This window comes from Kogia breviceps, chromosome 4, assembly GCF_026419965.1.
Source record: "Kogia breviceps isolate mKogBre1 chromosome 4, mKogBre1 haplotype 1, whole genome shotgun sequence".
Taxonomy (NCBI): Eukaryota; Metazoa; Chordata; class Mammalia; order Artiodactyla; family Physeteridae; genus Kogia; species Kogia breviceps.
This window is the reverse complement of record NC_081313.1, coordinates 75892448-75905747: the sequence shown is the minus strand read 5'-3', so window position 1 is coordinate 75905747 and position 13300 is coordinate 75892448. Positions and strand designations below refer to the sequence as shown.

At 38.0% G+C, this 13300-nt stretch overlaps 1 protein-coding gene across 7 annotated transcripts in view; it reads left to right on the top strand.

The window, feature by feature from the left end:
* Positions 1-13300, top strand: part of KIAA0825 (KIAA0825 ortholog) — a 420452-nt gene that overhangs the window by 30756 nt on the left and 376396 nt on the right. For 6 of the 7 annotated variants that reach the window (XM_067031329.1, XM_059061435.2, XM_067031331.1 and 3 more), the window contains one exon: positions 6043-6190. The exons of the other annotated variant lie outside the window; for it this stretch is intronic. The gene's annotated coding sequence lies outside the window, so the exon portion shown is untranslated. The remainder of the gene's footprint in view (positions 1-6042; positions 6191-13300) is intronic. 7 annotated transcript variants of the gene reach the window in all.

Below are 13300 nucleotides of genomic sequence, written 5' to 3'. Positions count from 1 at the left end.
GCTAGCATTTTGTTGAGGATATTTGCATCTATGTTCATCAGTGATATTGGGCTCTAGTTTTCTTTTTTTTTTTTTTTTTTTTTTTTTTTTTTGCTGTACGCGGGCCTCTCACTGTTGTGGCTTCTCCCGTTGCGGAGCACAGGCTCCGGATGCGCAGGCTCAGCGGCCATGGCTCACGGGCCCAGCCGCTCCGCGGCATGTGGGATCTTCCCAGACCGGGGCACGAACCCGTGTCCCCTGCATCGGCAGGCGGACTCTCAACCACTGCGCCACCAGGGAAGCCCTAGTTTTCTTTTTTTTGTGGTATCTTTGTCTGGGTTTCGTATCAGGATGATGGTGGCCTCATAGAATGAGTTTGAAAGTGTTCCTCCCTCTGCAATTTTTTGGAATAGTTTCAGCAGGGTAAGTGTTAACTCTTCTCTAAATGTTTGATAGAATTCATCTCTGTAGCCATCTGGTCCTGGACTTCTTTTTGTTGTAGGTTTTTTTTTTTTTTTTTTGCGGTACGCGGGCCTCTCATTGTTGTGGCCTCTCTCATTGCAGAGCACATGCTCCGGACGCACAGGCTCAGCAGCCATGGCTCATGGGCCCAGCTGCTCCGTGGCACGTGGGATCCTCCCAGACCGGGGCACGAACCCATGTCCCCTGCATTGGCAGGCGGACTCTCAACCACTGCGCCACCAGGGAAGCCCTGTTGCAAGTTTTTTAATCACAATTTCAGTTTCAGTACTTGTGATTGGTCTGTTCATATTTTCTCTTTCTTCCAGGTTGAGTCTTGGAAGATTGTACCTTTTAAGAATTCATCCAGGGACTTCCCTGGTGGTGTGCTGGTTAAGAATTTGCCTCCCAATGCAGGGAATGAGGGTTCGATCCCTGGTCAGGGAAGTAGATTCTACATGCATGCTGCAACTAAGAGTGCGCATGCCACAACTAAGGAGCCCGCTGGCTGCAACTAAGAACTGGCACAACCAAAATTAAATAATTAAAATAAATAAAATTTTTTTAATAAAGGAACTTATCCATTTCTTCCAGGTTGTCCATTTTATTGGCCTATAGTTGCCTGTAGTAATCTCTATCATCATTTGCATTTCTGTGGTGTCAGTTGTAACTTCTTTTTCATTTCTAATTTTATTGATTTGAGCCTGCTCCTTTTTTTTTCTGGCTAAAGGTTTATAAATTTTGTTTATTTTTTCACAGAATCAGCTTTTAGTTTCATTGATCTTTTCTATTGTTTTCTTCATCTTTCTCTGCTCTGATCTTTATGATTTCTCTCCTTCTACTAACTTTGGGTTTTATTTGTTCTTTTTTCTTTAGTTGGTTTAGGTGTAAGGTTTGGTTGTTTGAGATTTTTCCTATTTCCTGACGTAAGATTGTATCACTATAAACTTCCCACTTAGAACTGCTTTTGCTGTGTACCCTCGGTAATGGATCATTGTGTTTTCTCTTTCATTTGTGTCTAAGTATTTTTTTCATTTCCTCTTTTATTTATTCAATGATCCATTGGTTGTTTAGTAACATATTGTTTAATCTCCATGTGTTTGTGTTTTTTACAGTTTTTTTCTTGTATTTGATTTCTAATCTCATAGTGTTGTGGTCAGAAAAGTTGTTTGATATTATTTCAGTTTTCTTAAATTCACTGAGTCTTGCTTTGTGGCCCAGCATGTGATCTATCCTGGAGAATGTTCCATGTGTAGTTGGGTGGGTGGAATGTTGTATAAATATCAATTAAGTCCATCTGGTCTAATGTGTCATTTAAGGCCTGTGTTTTCTTATTGATTTTCTTTATGGATGTTCTGTCCATTGATGTAAGTGGGGAGCTAAAGTCCCCCACCTTTATTGTGTTACTGTCAATTTCTCTTTTTATGGCTATCAGCATTTGCCTTATATATTGAGGTACTCCTATGTTGGGTGCATATATAATTATAATTGTTATATCTTCTTCTTTGATTGATCCCTTGATCATTATGTAGTGTCTTTCTTTGTCTTTTGTTTACAGTCTTTATTTTAAAATCTATTTTGTCTGATATGAGTATTCTACTCCATCTTTCTTTTGATTTTCATTTGCATGTAATATCTTTCCGTCACCCGACTTTCAGTCTGTATGTGTTCCTAGATCTGAAGTGGGTCTCTTGTAGACAACATATAAATGGGTCTTGTTTTTGTATCCATTCAGCCAGTCTTTGTCTTTTGGTTGGAGCATTTAATCCATTTACATTTAAGGTAATTATCCATATATATGTTCTCATTGCCATTTTGTTAATTGTTTTGGATATGTTTTTGTAGTTCTTTTTCTTCCCTTCCTCTAGTTTTCTGCGTTTGTGTTCTCTGTTCCACAGGCTGCAGGATTGTAGTTCCTCTTGCTTCTGGTGTCTGCTCCCTGGTGGGTGAGGTTGGTCGAGGTGCTTGTGCAGGCTTTCTGGTGGGCGGGACTGGTACCTGCCCACTTGTGGATGGAGCTGGGTCTTCGCCTCTGACGGCCAGGGCCATGTCAAGGGGTGTGTTTAGAGGCAGCTGTGGGCTCAGGATGAGTTTAAGCACCCTGTCTGCTGATGGGTGGTGCTGTGTTCCCACATTGGTGGTTGTTTGGCCAGAGGCATCCCAGCACTGGAGCCTGCAGGCTGTTGGATGGGGCCAGCTCTCAGTGCCAAAATGGCAATGTCCAGGAGTGCTCATGCTAAATATTCCCTGGGGCCTCTACTATAAGTGTCCTTATCTCCACAGTGAGCCACAGCCGACCCCCACCTCCCCAGGAGACCCTCCAAGACCTGCAGGTAGGTCTGGCACTGGCTCCTATGGAGTCACTGCTTTGTCCTGGGTTCCAGAGCACATGAAACTTTGTGTGTGCCCTCCATCAGTGGAGTCTCTGTTTACCCCAGTCCTGTGGAGCTACTGCACTCAAGGCCCACTGTCCTTCAATACCAAATGCTCTGGGGGCTTATCCTGATGCCAGACCCCCAGGCTGGGAAGCCTGGTGTGGGGCTCAGAACTCTCACTCCTGTGGGAGAACCCGTGATATAATTATTTTCCAGTTTGTGGCTCGCCTACCCAGAGGGTATGGGATTTGATTATATGATGAAAGTGCCCCTGCTACTGTCTTGTTGTGGCTTCTTCTTTGTCTTTGAATGTGGAATATCTTTTTTGGTATGTTCCAGTCTTTTTTCCAGTGGTTGTTCAACAATTAGTTTTGATTTTGGTGTTTTCATCTGAGGAGGTGAGCTCAAGTCCTTCGACTCCACCATGTTTTCCTAATACCCTCCCTCCCATCTCTTTAGATCCCTAATTTTGTAGATAGTTATTTCATATCTTCAAACACAACACTTTTCCCATTTACATTTTTTTTTTTTTTTTTAACTCACAGTCAGATTTTTTTTTTTTTTTTTTGCGGTACGCGGGCCTCTCACTGTTGTGGCCTCTCCCGCTGTGGAGCACAGGCTCCGGTCGCGCAGGCTTAGCAACCATGGCTCACAGGCCTAGCCGCTCCATGGCATGTGGGATCTTCGTGGACCAGGTCACAAACCCATGTCCCCTGCATTGGCAGGTGGACTCTCAACCACTGCACCACCAGGGAAGCCCCACAGTCAGATATTTAACTACGGAGAAGGAAAAAAAAAAAGAAGTTGCTGTACAAAAAGGTAGGGGAGGGAGATTCAGTGTTTCTTGGGCAGTCAATTGATTGCATATTTTAACTTCACTTCTTATTCCACAATTCTGCCAATTATATAGGACATTCCTTTAATTTCAGCGTTCTCTGCACACATTCCAGAGTTTTGCTTTTTCCAATCTGTTTTTACCATGAAAGCTCTTTCATCTGTTTTACCTTGTACAAATTTGTAGTGACGCCTCTCTCAGTTTCTTCATTTTTGTGAGTTTACATCCTGTTCCCTCACCCCAACACACACCTTTTTTATCTTTTTAAGGGAATCTCTAGAGGAGAAGGGGGAAAAATTCATGCTTATTGATTTTCCTAACCAAAAATTTTGTGCACGTATTGTTAAACAGCTGCAATGTAATGTGTACGTGTGTGCTTGGGTCCTGTTTTCATCTGTCCTTTTCAGCATTTTCTGCATTGCTATATTTCTTCATGATTATTATTTTAGTGGACTTTGAACCCATTTTTAAAAAACAGTTTGTTGTATTTTTATTATTATTATTGTAGTCGTTATTATTATTTTAGTTACTGCATCTTTTTCTTTACTCCATTCTCCATCCCACCATCAGGCACATTTACCTTTCCTCAGGTAACCAATATTAACAACATTGACAGTTTGTGGAAGAGTAAGTCTTAATTTTTTCCTGTGGTTGAACTGATTGGCTGAAAGTTATCAAGAAGCACAAGTCACCCTACAGGCTGACAATGTTATCAAGAAAGCAATTTCAGTTATTTATGGGTTTTCCATGAAATCTTGTGATTTCAGCTATGTAGTGTAGGTAATATATTGTATCTCTGTAATGGCTCCCTAGTGTGGGCATCTCCACTTAGCTCTTAGACGGAACTGAACCATGTCTCTTGTTATAATTCCTCTGTTTCCTGTTTTGCTCAAATTTAGTTTCTAGACTAGCCAAGTTGTCCATGAGGGGTTTTGTCTGTTTCTGATGAAGTATCAACTGGAAGTCAGCTTGGGACAATGGATGTTAATAACATTTAAGCACTTGTATATCAGACACAGAGAAAGTCAAGAAGTATGAGAACAATCAGTAAATATCAAGAGAAGCATTTGGAACCTTCTTCTTAGTTTTCTAAGCCTAATGAAGAGATCATTTTGGCTGATCACAGATTATAAAATAGATTTTTCTGTTAAGTAATATACTTATCATTTGACTTCTTTTCTTTTTCTTTTAATAAGGCAAGATAAAGAAATAAGTTTAGATTTTACAATGAAGAAGTAAAACTCATTATGTATGTATGATGTAAAACCACAGAAAAAGTAATAAGAGTTGAGAAAATATCCTGGATAAACACATCAATATACAAAAATTATACAAATATATACATATATAAACAAAACATGAAAAAGCCCTTGCAAAGAGATTATTTATACTAACATTCAAAATATGAAGTTCCTGGGAATACATCTGACATAACAAGAGATGTGCAAAACTCCCATGGGGAAAATAGTAAAGCATTATTTTGTGACAATAAGACCTTAATAAATGGAATGATATACAATACACATGGCTTGGGAAACGCAAGATTTGATCAATCAAATTCCTAACTGTCTGTTTTGTTAGGGAGGAGAGAATACTTAACAAAAGATTTTAAAATTATATAGAAAGACAAAGGGCCAAAAAATAAGAATAACAACAGTGTATTTTGGTGCAGGGAAAGTCAAATAGATTGGTGGAACCTTACTAGTGAATGTTTAGACCACAGACCCACCTCTTTGGTGACTTGAATTGGGAGGTTGTTAGAAACACAGAATCTCAGATCCCAACCCCAGATCAACTGAATCAGAATTTACTTTAATAAGATAACCTAGAAGAGTGGGGAAAGATTTTTTTTAATTTAAAAAAAATTAAAAAAAAAATTTTTGGCCATGCCACGTGTCATGTAGGATCTTAGTTCCCCAACCAGGATTGAACTTGAGCCCCCTGCATTGAAAGCATGGAGTCTTAACAACTAGACCACCAGGGAAACCCCAAAGATGGTTTTAGTAAACAGTTCTGGGGCAACTGGTAATTAAACAAGAAAACATAATTGTATTGAAAGGTGTTGTTTATTTCATATGGTGCAACCATCCCTTACTTTCTGTGATCTACATTTCTTTAGGAACATTTGAAAAATCAATGAAAATAAAAGGGCTGTTTTGAATATTTTCCTAGGTGCATCCATTATCCATTTGCCTATAATCTATGAATCATCTTGTTGATAAGGTTTTCTAAGGTATCCCAACTTCAGGATGTCTTTATGTGTTTCCAGCATCTCTTGGATCAAGTCTGTATATTATAACAATGATAGTACTGTCACTGCCAATGTAGATGTCTAATGTTGTGACTATGCCCCCTCCATGTGGCAGCGATAAAGCTGTATCTAATTATTTTTAGGTGTGCTTTGTATATTTCGTGGAAAAAAACTGCTGAAGATACTAAAGAAAGGGCAGCTCTTCTACTGACAACTCATAAGGAAATAATTTACCACCTACTTAGGATTAGAAGACAAGCTCATTCTTATAGTCTTCTGAAACAAAATTAGGTAAGAAATAGTTTTTGTCATATTTTAAATGATTTGTACTCTGCCTCCCCAGTTTGCTTGAAAACTTCTATAATTCTATTCCTTTGGCCTCTAAGAGAAATGCAGTTAGCATTTTCCTTTAGGAAGGTAGTGTGCCAGCCAGCTGTCAGCCTTATGATGTGCCTGATCTCCGATGTCAGGGGAAGCACAATTCAATTTTAAACTAAGTCTTCTGCACAATAGTGCAGTAGGGTTGCCAGCGTCTCTCTTTATGTTCCTTTCTTTCAAATTCTCCCTTCTACTCAAACAGTATAGCTTTATTTTTAAATCCTTTGTGTAAGATGAAACCACCACTAACTGACTTTACTTGTCTTTAGTTAAAAATCAATGAATTGACTGAAATAATCTGTATTTCAGCTACCCTTTCTCATTTCTAGAAAATAAAGTACCACTGCTTGTTTAACTTATGACTTGTCTAAACATGTTGAAAGCATTGACTATGAGGCATAACACTCAGACGCTGAAAGGGAACTGTGACAAGTTCAGTCAAAAGGGAAAAGAGGAATAATTTATAAAAGGTGTTGCAGATAATGATGCCAGCCAGTTATTTTAAAATGCATCCATCTCACCTTTTAATGAATTAGATTTGTCAACAGGAAATGTTTTATGCACCACTTCTAATAAAAGTGGCATGCAGTGCTTTGAGGTTGGCTTCTTCAAAGCTAGAGTATCTTCAATTCAAAGATATTTTTTAAATAATAGATATTAAAAGTATATTTAAATAATATTAAGGTTGTGACACAAACACCAAATGACAAAATTCAGGAGTTTCAAAGCAGAGGCTGACATGCCATCACTATTTCACATAGTAACTGTTTTTTAAATTAGGAGTGTAACAGACTGATTTGGGGATTGTGTGTCAGTTTAACTTTAGATTCTCTTGTTGTTTTGGTTGGTGTCACAACCTTAATGTCAGCTTTTCAAATAGGTTTCTACATTTCCTTTGGTTTGAGGTCATTAAAAAATGCATATGATGAATCTAAGAGGCATAAATAGGTCACACTAAAGTGGAATTCCTTGCTTCTGTGTTATTGAGAGACAGCTAATACCTGCCTTGTAAGTGGAAGAAGTTAGCTCATGCATTTTGGTAAATTTCTGTTTTTCAGGAATTTGATTCAGACCATTGTAAACCCAAATAACAAAATATGATGTTGGTATAATTGTTTTCTTGTTCCTCTAATGCAAACCCTCCGATCTTGTTGGTTAACATCTCTAGATGTTAAGAATCACAATTCCAGGGCTTCCCTGGTGGCGCAGTGGTTGAGAATCCGCCTGCCGATGCAGGAGACACGGGTTCGTGCCCTGGTCCGGGAAGATCCCACATGCCGCGGAGCAACTAAGCCCGTGAGCCATGGCCGCTAGGCCTGCGCGTCCGGAGCCTGTGCTCCGCAACGGGAGAGGCCACAACAGTGAGAGGCCCACATACCGAAAAAAAAAAAAAAAAAAAAAAAAAGAATCACAATTCCAACAATTTTTTTTTTCACTAAAAGTACAAGTTAAACCTGATAATTATTTCAATAGAAGAATCCTTATTCAGTGTAATTAAGTATAGGTAACCCTGCCTTAAAATTTTCCGTATGCCAGTCCTTTATAGAAGCACTTTTAAGCAGGGGGTAAAATCTTATTTTTTAAAGTAACACTTGTTATACAAAGCAAAATATAGAGTAAAATCTGATATGTTGTGCTGAATGTTAAAAAAAAATTCTAGTACCACGCTGGACATTAAAGGAGGAACCTGGAGCCTTCCTTACCCCATTCTGCAAGGAAAGAGAGAAAGGGAGAGAGGAGGGAAATAATAATCTCCTCACCCAAATTCCACCCTTTTCCTTGATTCTCATCTTTCATGATTTCACAGGGCAGGTCATATGTTGAATATAGTTTTAATTTAGAACAATAAACATATCAGAATCTGTCCCACAATTGTCTTTTTCATCACCTGTGTTTGAGAAATAAACGGTGAAAAGAGAGGCAAATTGTTTACTGATCTTTTCTTGCTGACTCATAAAGATACTGGGCAACCTAAAACACTTCATAGTTCTCATCTCCTCCTTGATTGAACCTGCAGGTTTAACCTTCTTGGTTTTTATCAATGACTGGGGGGGACATTAATCTTTTTTTCCTAGTTGTACTCCATTCACTGCCTTCTATCTCTTTAATTTTCAAGCAGTGTTGAATTTGAGAAATTTCTAACAGTTTTCATTTCTGGTTCTGACTTTACTTTTCTTCCCCACTGGATTCTCCCATATCACATCACTGTTAAATCATCAAATTCTGACAAGTAATAATCTTTCTAAGCCCCAGTTCTCAATAGCAAGAGGTAATTATGCTGCATTGTACAGTGGTTTGAAAAATGTATACAGTTGTCTGTGAAGGTTTTGACTAACTCATCCAAATTCATCTAAACTATGCTAGTGCCCTTGTTTGAACAAATGTTTAAAATCATTATTATTGTTTACACTAATACTAGTTCTGATTTCTGTTTAGTAAAAATGCATTTTTAAAACAAAAATGCCTATTTCTAAATTCAGAGAAAGCTATTCAAATAAATGAGTTGGAAGTCAGTATACACCTGCAATATAAAAAAGTTTTCTGGCATAGAAACAAAATAATCTCTTTAAATAGTATAGACCAAAGCCAGCTTTATACAAATTCATTTAGAGTAGTTTCAGGTTTATATAATTAATAAAGTTGGATAGTGGGTCTAACTTATATATTAAATGTCCTTCAGTGTACAGTGATGTTCTAGTGACTGCCTGGAAAAAAAATGATAGAATTTTATTTAGTGTTTCTGCTATGTCAGTCAATTCTATAAATGGCTTTCTAATGGGATACAATATATGCTTTTAATAGTTTTCTATAAGATTAAGAGGTATATTTATTGAGTGCTTTCTGTGTTCCAGCAAATATGTTCTAAGTAGTATCATAGAATATGTTCTATGTTCTAAATAATATCCATGGATTATCTCATGTAATCCTCATAACAACACTTTAATGATCTCACTATTTTACAGATATGGTAGAGGCACACAAGGAGAAGGTTATAAAACTAGTAAGTAATGGAGCTAGGATTCCAACACTAGCATTGTTACTCCAGATCTCATACTCTGATCCCCTGCTACTCAAAATGTGGCCCCAAGCCAGCAGTATCACCATTACCTGGGAACTTGTTAGAAATGCAGACTCTCAGGCTCCACCCCAGTATCACATTATCATGTATAATGTGAACAGGGATCCACTATAGACCCAAGTTATCTTGAAATCACTTGTATAAAGAACAGAAAAAGAAAAAATCCCAGACCATAAACAGCAAGTCTTTCTTTCTACTGGGCAGCTAACTACTTCAACATCTGAGACTTTCTTGCAATCACATTGTAGCACACTGCCTTTGAGTACAGACTCTAGACCGGATGCCTATGTTTGAATCTCAGCTCCTATTTCTAGCTGTGGGACCCTAGGAGGGTTACATAGCTCTCTGCATCTCAGCTGCATCATCTGGGAAATAAGGTCTAAAATGGTACTTACTTCACACTATTGTTGTGAAGATGAAATGAGTTAATCCATGGAAAGGTTTTAAAACAGAGCCTGATATGAGATAAGTGAATAAATGTTATCTACTGTAGTAGTAGTTGCTGTTGTTGTTAGTTATGATTCTTATCTTAGAGTCACGTCTCATACTTCTTGGTTGTCAATTGGTAATAACTTGACAAATATTTTTGTTAGCAGGGCTTACCACATAAAGGGATATCTTTGGTGTTAGAGTCCAAATCATAAACTTTAGTTTTTGTATTTTTCTGAAAACTTTCTCCTTGTTGCACTTCCTGCCTGTGAGTTCTGCTAAATGCCACTTGATTGGGATACTTAACTAGTTAAGTCCAAAGCACTCAATTCAAAATCAAAATGAAATATGTAGCAGTATAGTGAATTTTAAAATATAGTATATGCTTTTAAACTGAATAAAGATAATGAGGATTGTAAGCCCATTTGGCCAGCCACTGGCATAAGTAGTACAGAAAAATCAGGATGAAGAATGTTTATTTGAAGGCTGAATGCTTTGGAAGCTTGTTTGTTTCCTTCTGGGTAGACATAATTCTGAAGTTAATCACGGTAGTCTTCAGGGGGGATAATGGTTTAGTGTGCAAGTACTTACTTAGCAACTATTTAAGAATACATCTAATGTGTGAAGTGAGATTGCATGTTCCTATATAAAATACCATTTTGAAAGCTGATTTGTGAAAGGCACTGAGATAAAAATCCTTGGTGGAAAGAATATCCTGGGAAACTTTTAATTGTCAATTCCAAGACACACACCCAGAAAGTTCAGTTCACTAGGCCTGGGATGAGGCCCACCCAGGTATTCGAATTTTTAACAAGTGGCCAAGGTAATTCTGCTTAAATTAGTGTCTTCAACTACACTTTGAGAAATACTGCAGTAGAGGCAAAGACATGAACGGAAAAAAGCTTTTGTTGACCACCCATTCCTTTTTTCAACACCGTCCTCTTTGGTACTAGTCTTTTCTATCCTATGACTACTTTCTGTATCTTCTTTGGCTTTTCCCTTACCCCCATTAGTGGTTCCCAAGTGATCTTTAATTTTCTGATTTTCTCTTTTTTACTCTTTCTCAAAGAATATATCTTCTGGATTTATCAGTTGTATCTTTGCAGGTGGTTCTACAAAATAATCACAAAGGTCTCTTTAATCTAAAAATCTCTAAGCCAAAAGGAAGGTGCTGAAATCAATTTAGAGGCTTTGGGCAACATTTAAAAAAAAGAATAAGAAGAAGGAGAAGGAGGAGGAGAAGAAGGAAGAGGAGGAAAAGGAGGAATAGAATAGAAAATATCAAAGCAAGTATTAAGGATAAGCAATGTTTCATGGAGCTTTTCTTTAAGATATGTGTGTACACCTACACATTAGGTTGCAATGCACTTTTTTAACCTTGTAGGTCATAGTTCAAAAAGTTTGAAACATACTGTCTGGGTCTTGGTCTCCTGAACTTCAGTGTGACATTACGAACACTCTGTTTTCTCATGCATTCCCCTCATATATCTAACCCATCTCTATTCTGGACATTACCATTTGTATAATCCATTCAAAATTGTCATGTCTAAAACTGAATTTGCTATGCCTTCTTGCTAAACATTCTCCTCCTAAGTTTTAAAAATCTATCCATAAACTACTCTTCTATCATCCAGATTAAAATTTCAGAATTCCTTTGTTATAATTTAACCCTTAGTACTTAAATTTCCCTATAGCCTCATCTTACTACCCTGGCCTATCCTGTGGCCCTACCCAGCAGAAAACCTTATGGGCACCCATAGTAGTCACCACTCCTCAGCTAGCTTCTTGAAGGCTACCATGAGCATGCACTGCATAGTATCTATAGCTGCCTTCTTCAAGACTGTAAGAGCCTTTGACAACAAGATGCCCTGATCTGTACAATGTCCACCTCTGTTTCTTAGCTATCCTGTCATAATTAGTCATTTTTATTGCCAAGGAAGTGGCAGCACACCCTGGATTTTACCCTTTGCTACTTTCTAATGACACATCCACAAGTTTTCTGCCTCTTATCATGACTCTAATTTTCACATCGTCTTGTTTGGTTTCTCCTGTGACTTGGGTCTCAAGTCCAAGCTTTTGATGCCTAGGATATGTAACACCTGGCTGGTGTTCTCTCAGCTATAATTGCCTGCCTCACTCAGCGACCCCAAACTATCTAGTCGTACCTTGGAAAGTCATTTCAAAAGCTATCTTTCCTTTTCTCGTGGTCCTGTCCTCTTCCTATTCATCATCACCTTCATCTGGATTAATTCACTATCCTCCTAACTGATCATCCTACATCTGTTCTCTCACCCCGCACCAAAATCATCTTAACACCCTGTTTAATAAATATTTACAGAGTGGTAATCATGTACTGCCTTAGTGAAAAACTTTTTATGACTCCCTGTTTTGTATAGGATAAAAGTACAAATATTTTCCTTCTGGGGGAAAAAAGGCCTTAGCATACCCATCTGGCCATAGCATTCCTATTTTACCTTTCGCTATATTCATTTGTGAATTTTCTGTTCTAGTTCCCTAAAGCAGTCCTATATATGCTCCAGGGATGTTCTCACCATTTTAATTACTGGGACCCCTTGTTGGTTGTGGTTCATCATTGTGGAGCAGGCAGCTGTGGCTGAGGTTTAGGAGTAGGGTCCCACTACATACAAAGAAACCTCAAGATGAGGGCCTGATTACACATTGGCAATAAGAAGTTAGTAAGAGCCCACATTGTAGAAGAAGAAGGAAATGAACAGGAGACCAACTCATTATTTACTTCTCTACTTACTGTCTGGCTGAGGCTCCTTATGTCCTCCCTTCACTAGTTGTTGGATCATTCTCAGAATTGGAGAGCACGTCAATCTATATACAGTGAGAGACTGTGTCATCAGCTGTGGGGCCTGTGAGGCTATGGATTTTGCAAGATCACTGGGCTCCCACCTTTATCTTCCTTTTTCTTGGAGGCTTGACTTCTCTATTTTCCTCTGCCCAAAGGGAATGTCCCTCTGCAGGACTTCTAGATCATTTGTTACTTGTACCACTCAGTTGATATTAAATTAGATAATGCCTTGTAATATTTTTTTTTGTTTTTGTTTCACATGTGTCAAAAGTGATGCTCATTCTAATAAATTCAAACAAAACTAGATTATAAAGAGTAGATCTTTCCTTTTCCCTGTTCCTTTTTAGTTCTACCACCCACAGCTTAGCACTATTGATAGTTTGTTGAGTACCCTTCCTGAATTGGGGGATGATTGGCTTTTTTTCAGAAGTATTATACTGTATCATGATGCATATATAATTCTACAACTTACTTTTTAAAATAAAATACTATAGCATTCTAGAAATCTTTCCATCTCATGCCATACAGAGCTAGATTGTCATTTTTCATACGTGTGCTTTCATTTTATATATGTTATATTGATATTAAAATATCCCATGTACTGACGTCACATTATATATCCAGTTTGCCCAGGATAGTCCCATTTTAGGCCTTTTATCAGTATTTCATTGGTTTAGCGTTTGCCTCAGATTTTTCA